The sequence below is a fragment of the Trachemys scripta genome, chromosome 8, assembly GCF_013100865.1.
Source record: "Trachemys scripta elegans isolate TJP31775 chromosome 8, CAS_Tse_1.0, whole genome shotgun sequence".
NCBI classification, from domain to species: domain Eukaryota; kingdom Metazoa; phylum Chordata; order Testudines; family Emydidae; genus Trachemys; species Trachemys scripta.
In genome coordinates this window covers 12,529,683-12,535,875 of record NC_048305.1, presented here as the reverse complement: position 1 = coordinate 12,535,875, position 6,193 = coordinate 12,529,683, and positions in this window count along the sequence as shown.

Here is a 6,193-nt window from a genome sequence, read left to right as displayed (position 1 = left end):
CTACTTGCCTGAAGGGGCCCAGACAAGCACCACCACACTGCCCCCCCCCCCAACTGGCTGAGATTGGCCAGGCTTCTGCAGCACTCTACAAGCTATGCTTGGTATGTTGGAAAGCACGGACGGCGCTGAAGCTTACCATGGCCGCATGCAAGCCGAATTCTGTTGCTGGAACGTGAACCTCTGTTGCCCAGACCTGTGATTGATCTCTAGCAGCAAAGTCACAGGCACTCAGCATTAAGAGGCAAAATGCGACCTTGCACAGAAATCACATGTGCTATGTAATGTGAACAGTGTTGGTCACCGTGAAAGAGTATAAGCATTGTTCTGCAAAATGTAGCTTTTAAAACAATTCTCTCTTTTTTCCCCTCCCTACAGCAGCTGCAAATTCCTCAAGCCTCCCTCCTCCATCCCGAAGGTTATCACAGATAAGGCGTCGTAAGAAGACGACGCGGGAGGACATGTTTTCTGAAATTATGCAATCCAGCAGGAGTGACAGAGCTCATCTGAATGAGTGGAAGGAAACAGTTTCAAAGTATAGGAAAGAAGTCAGTGAACGTGAGGACAGGAGGGACCAACGTGAGGAGAGGAGGGACCAACGTGAGGAGAGGAGGGACGATCGAGATGAGAGATGGCGGCAGGAAGACCAGAGGATGAAGGATGCAACGCTGGGGCTGCTCCGGCGTCTGGTGGAGGTTCAGGAACGGCTGCTGGAAAACAGACTGCCGCTTCAGCCCCTGTTCCACCCTCCCCCCTCCCCATGTTCCGTATCCTCCTCACCCAGACGTGTAAGAACGCGGGGGGGGGAGGCTCCGTACACCTTCCCATTCCACCCCAGTAGACAGCCCAAGCAAAAGGCTGTCATTTTTTTAACCTTTTCTTTGTGGCTTTTTCCTTCCCAGCAATCCTCCTCCCAAATACCACCCGGGTTCCCTCCCTCTTTTTCTAATCTATTAATAAAGAATAAATGATTTTTAAATGATAGTGACTTTATTTGGTTTGAAAGAAAGCTGGGGGAAGGGGCAGGGTGGGTTCCTTACAGAAAATCAGTCAGTAAAGGGGGAGGGTATTCATGAAGGAGAAACAAACAGATATTTCACACGGTAGCCTGGCCAGCCATGAAACTGGTTTTCAAAGCTTCTCTGATGCACAGCGCTTCATGGTGTGATCTTCTAATCGCCCTGGTGTCTGGCTGCGCGTAATCAGCAGCCAGGCGATTTGCCTCAGCCTCCCACCCCGCCATAAAGGTCTCCCCCTTACTTTCACAGAGATTGTGGAGCACACAGCAAGCAGAAATAACAATGGGGAGATTTCTTTGGCTGAGGTCAGAGTGAGTCAATAATGAACGCCAGCGGCCTTTTAAACGGCCAAATGCACATTCTACCACCATTCTGCACTTGCTTAGCCTGTAGTTAAACAGCTCCTGACTCCTGTCCAGGCTGCCTGTGTATGGCTTCATAAGCCATGGCATTAAGGGGTAGGCTGGGTCCCCAAGAATAACTATGGGCATTTCAACATCCCCAACGGTTATTTTCTGGTCCGGAAAGTAAGTCCCTTGCTGCAGCCCTTTAAACAGAGTAGTGTTCCTGAAGACGCGAGCGTCATGAACCCTTCCCGCCCAGCCCACGTTGATGTTGGTGAAACGTCCCTTGTGATCCACAAGTGCTTGCAGCACCATTGAAAAGTACCCCTTGCGGTTTATGTACTCGGTGGCTTGGTGCTCCGGTGCCAAGATAGGGATATGGGTTCCGTCTATTGCCCCACCACAGTTAGGGAATCCCATTGCAGCAAAACCATCCACTATAGCCTGCACATTTCCCAGAGTCACTAACTTTCGTAGCAGCACCTGAGTGATTGCTTTGGCTACTTGCATCACAGCAGCCCCCACAGTAGATTTGCCCACTCCAAATTGATTCCCGACTGACCGGTAGCTGTCTGGCGTTGCAAGCTTCCACAGGGCTATCGCCACGCGCTTCTCAACTGTGAGGGCTGCTCTCATCTTGGTATTCTGGCGTTTCAGGGCAGGGGACAGCAAGTCACAAAGTTCCATGAAAGTGCCCTTACGCATGCGAAAGTTCCGCAGCCACTGGGAATCGTCCCAGACCTGCAACACTATGCGGTCCCACCAGTCTGTGCTTGTCTCCCGGGCCCAGAATCGGCGTTCCATGGATAGAATCTGCCCCATTAACAACATGATCTCCAAAGCACCGGGGCCTGTGGTTTCACTGAATTCTGTATCCGTGTCTGTGTCCATGTCCTCATCATGCTGCCGCCGCCGCTGCCTCCTCTCCTCGTTTTTCTGGTCCTGGCTGAGCATAAACTCCACGAGAACGCGCGAGGTGTTTGCAATATTCATGAGTGCTGTCTTGACCTCAGCGGGCTCCATGCTTGCCGTGGTATGGAGTCTGCAGTGTTCACCCACCCAGGAAAAAGGGCGCGAAAATGGTTGTCTGCCGTCCGTTGCTTTCATGCAGGGAGGGAGGGAGGGAGGAAGTGAGACTGTACCCAGAACCACCTGCGACGATGTTTTTTGTCCCATCAGGCACTGGGATCTTAACCCACAATCCCAATGGGCGCGGGAGACTGCGGGAACTATGGGATAGCTATGGATTTGCTACCCACAGTGCAACGGTGCAGAAATCGACGCTAGCCCCGGTACTTGGACGCTGTGATGTTATTGACATAAACTGGGACCGTATAGATCATTGTTGCAACCAAGGTCCTGTAGTGGCACCCAAATCTTGTATAAAGGGGGTCAAATGGGGTGTCTAGGACAAGGTTATGGTTTACTGGTTATGATTATGCTGTCTATATGTGTGTATCAGTTTTGTAGTCGAAGTTATGAATATTGGCTCTATACTGTCTGTATGGCAAACTTATGCTATGCTTCTGGGTGACATCCCAGACAAGCTGAGATTAGCTCTGCCTAGCCTGCTTGATGGCCCATTAAGGACCATCAGCTATACAATGGACCCATTGAGAGAAGGCAGATACGCCTTGTAACTCAGCAAAGTATGCAGGGACTGGCCCATGTGACTCCAGGCTCCATCTTGCTGTAATTTTCCACACTAAGAACAAAGAGGTATTCTTACACCTGGAAAAGACTATATAAGGCTGATGCCTGATCTCCATCTTGTCTTCAATCCTGCTTCTTACCTCTGGAGGGACTTTGCTACAAACTGAAGCTCTGAACAAAGGACTGAATGACCCATCCCAGCTGGGGATGTATTCCAGAGACTTGATTTGAACCTGCAGTTTATTCCATCGCGGCTGCAAGCCTGAACCAAGAACTTTGCCATTACTGTATGTAATTGATTCCATTTAACCAATTCTAACTCTCATCTCTATCTTTTTCCTTTTATGAATAAACCTTTAGATTTTAGATTCTAAAGGATTGGCAGTAGCGTGATTTGTGGGTAAGGTCTGACTTGTACATTGACCTGGGTCTGGGGCTTGGTCCTTTGGGATCAGGAGAACATTTTTCTTTTACTGGGGTATTGGTTTTTATAACCATTTGTCCCCATAACGTGTGGCACTGGTGGTAATACTGGGAAACTGGAGTGTCTAAGGAGATTGCTTGTGAGACTTGCGGTTAGCCAGTGGGGTGAGACCGAAGTCTTAGTCTGGCTGGTTTGGTTTGCCTTAGAGGTGGAAAAACCCCAGCCTTGGGCTGTAACTGCCCTGTTTTAGCAATTTGTCCTGAGTTGGCGCTCTCAGTTGGGTTCCACCAGAACCGCATTGTCACAGACGCACACCACCGAATTACTGTGCTAGTGTGGCCGCACTCATTTCGACTTTATACAACCTGTTTCTCAAATCCGAATTATCTAAATTCGGATTAATCCCGTAGTGTAGACATACCCTAAGACTGCAAAACTCCTCACTCCCTAGGGTGTTGCTTGAAGAGATTCTTAGGAGGGGAGAATTTGCATTCCACTCACACCCAGGTACTTCCTAGGAAACCCACTTCACATGTATTGTTCCAAAAAGCCCTTTGAAGTTCCTAATAACTTCCAGAGTAATCTTGTCTTCCTGCTAAAGAAGTTCCATACAATTTCACAGTAGAACATAAACATTTGAATTTTTAATACAATTAACCCCAAAAGATAAAAAACTAATTCAATAAGGTTTAACTTAATTCAATACAAATTAATTCAGGATATTGCACAAAATGGTCAGTATGTCACACCACTGTCTTCCACCAGAAGTATATAAATTAGTACAAATCAAGACCTCCACCACTAACTTACTCCATAAAGAAATGATATATCTGTTTAAACCATGAACACTATCTGGAAGGTAAGCAAAAATGATGAAAAGGATTGCACTTATAGAAGAAATGAAGAATTAATCTATTAATAAATGTAATTTACAGCCAAGGAATCACAATTCACCTCAAAATTACAGCTTTTACAAGGCCCCCATTTCCCACTTCATCAATGTTTTCCAGTGAAAAAGGAAAATTTGTTTTCATCTGAGAATTTCCTTTCTTGAATTCCTCACGTCCCACGATCACAAGAGTGGGTTTTTCCACTCTCTCGTAAGTGATCAGGGGGAAAAAACGACCCCTTGTCCTGGCTAGGACATGTAACTGCATCTTCTGCACCTTTCCCAGAAGGATCTCAAGAAAGTGCGTAATTCCCTTAAGTGGTAACAAAAAAAATTCAGATACCTGCGATGATACATGTGGATACAAATATGGAGGTATACCTCTTTCAGTCCTTTTGATGAGGAAATCCCAACAGAATAAGGCAGGTATCAGAATCATGGAAGAGACCTCAAGAAGTCAAGTCCAGCCCCTGCGCCAATACAGGACTAAACAAACCTGGAACACCTCAACAGGGGTTTGTCCAATCTATTCTTAAAAACCTCCAATGATGGGGGTTCTACAACCTCACCTTGGAAGCCTATTCCAGAGCTTAACTACCCTTATTAGTTTCCCTAATAGCTAATCTAAATCTCCCTTACTGCAGATTAGCCCATTACTGTTTGTCCAACTTCAGTGGACATGGAGAACAGCTGATCACAGTTCTCTTTATAACAGCACTTAACATACTCGAAAACTTATCTCATCCCCTCTCAGTCTTCTTTGCCCAAGATTCAATTTTTTTTTTTTTTTTTTTATAAACACGTTTTATCATTTTTGTTGCCCTCCCCTGGACTCTCTAATTTGTCCAAATCTTTCCTAAAGTGTGGTGCTCAGAACAGGTCAGAGTACTCCAGTTGAGGCCTCACTACTGCAAACAAGAGTGGACAATTACCTCCCATGTCTTACATACAAGACTCCTGTAGTATTACAGAATACTTAGCGGAAAGCACCTTGGTCCATCTTTGTTTTACTTTTGTATCATGCTTAGCAGAATGGGGTCCTGGTCCATTGCTAGGACCTCTGGTAATACAAACAAATAAATAAATAATAATGAAAATGTCCCCAGCTTTCTCCGACACATTTAAATTCTCAGAGTTACTGAGAAGCCTAGCAAGACAGAAAAGCCACACAATTGTGCTAGGTTGCAGGTATGATGAACACAGTACATTTCTTAGACTTGGCCTTCCCTTTTTTTCCTCTTTGTTGCGATCTTTGACCCAGGTGGCAGATGGAGGAAGGAAGAGTACCTAAGCCCAAAGTACCTCAAACCCAAAGTCCCAGAAAGAGAAATCTGGGAAAGACTCAGAAGGGGCTGTCCTGTTCTCTGGGTAGAACAAAGGTCTGGCCTACCTCCAATCATCCAAACAAGAAGAGAAGCCCACTATTAAGACTGTGAGATAGAAAGGGAGCAAGAAATTATTTTCACCACTTGCAAGTAGCTCTGAAGCTATGTATAGGCAGCACAAGCACTAAAGGACACTGTCAATGCTTACAAGGCTTAAAACGATCAAGAACCCAAATTGAAAAGACCAGAGCATTGATTTTTTCCAGAGTCTGACCCATTTAACAAAATAATCAGCACTCTGATATTATCATCTGACTTTATATAATTATTGATGTCCCAGCTAAACATTCTAAACAGGCACTGGGTTTGTGTGATGTGCACACTATGCCTACACCCTGCAAATGTGCTCAACTGCCAAGACAATGAAATTAGTCTAGGAAAAAATGTTGCTTTGCCTGCTTTATGACTGGTGGTTAAAAGGTCTTTACTCACCAAACTATGAATTCACTAACAATGTTAAAGGGCAGAGGTCACATGACTAT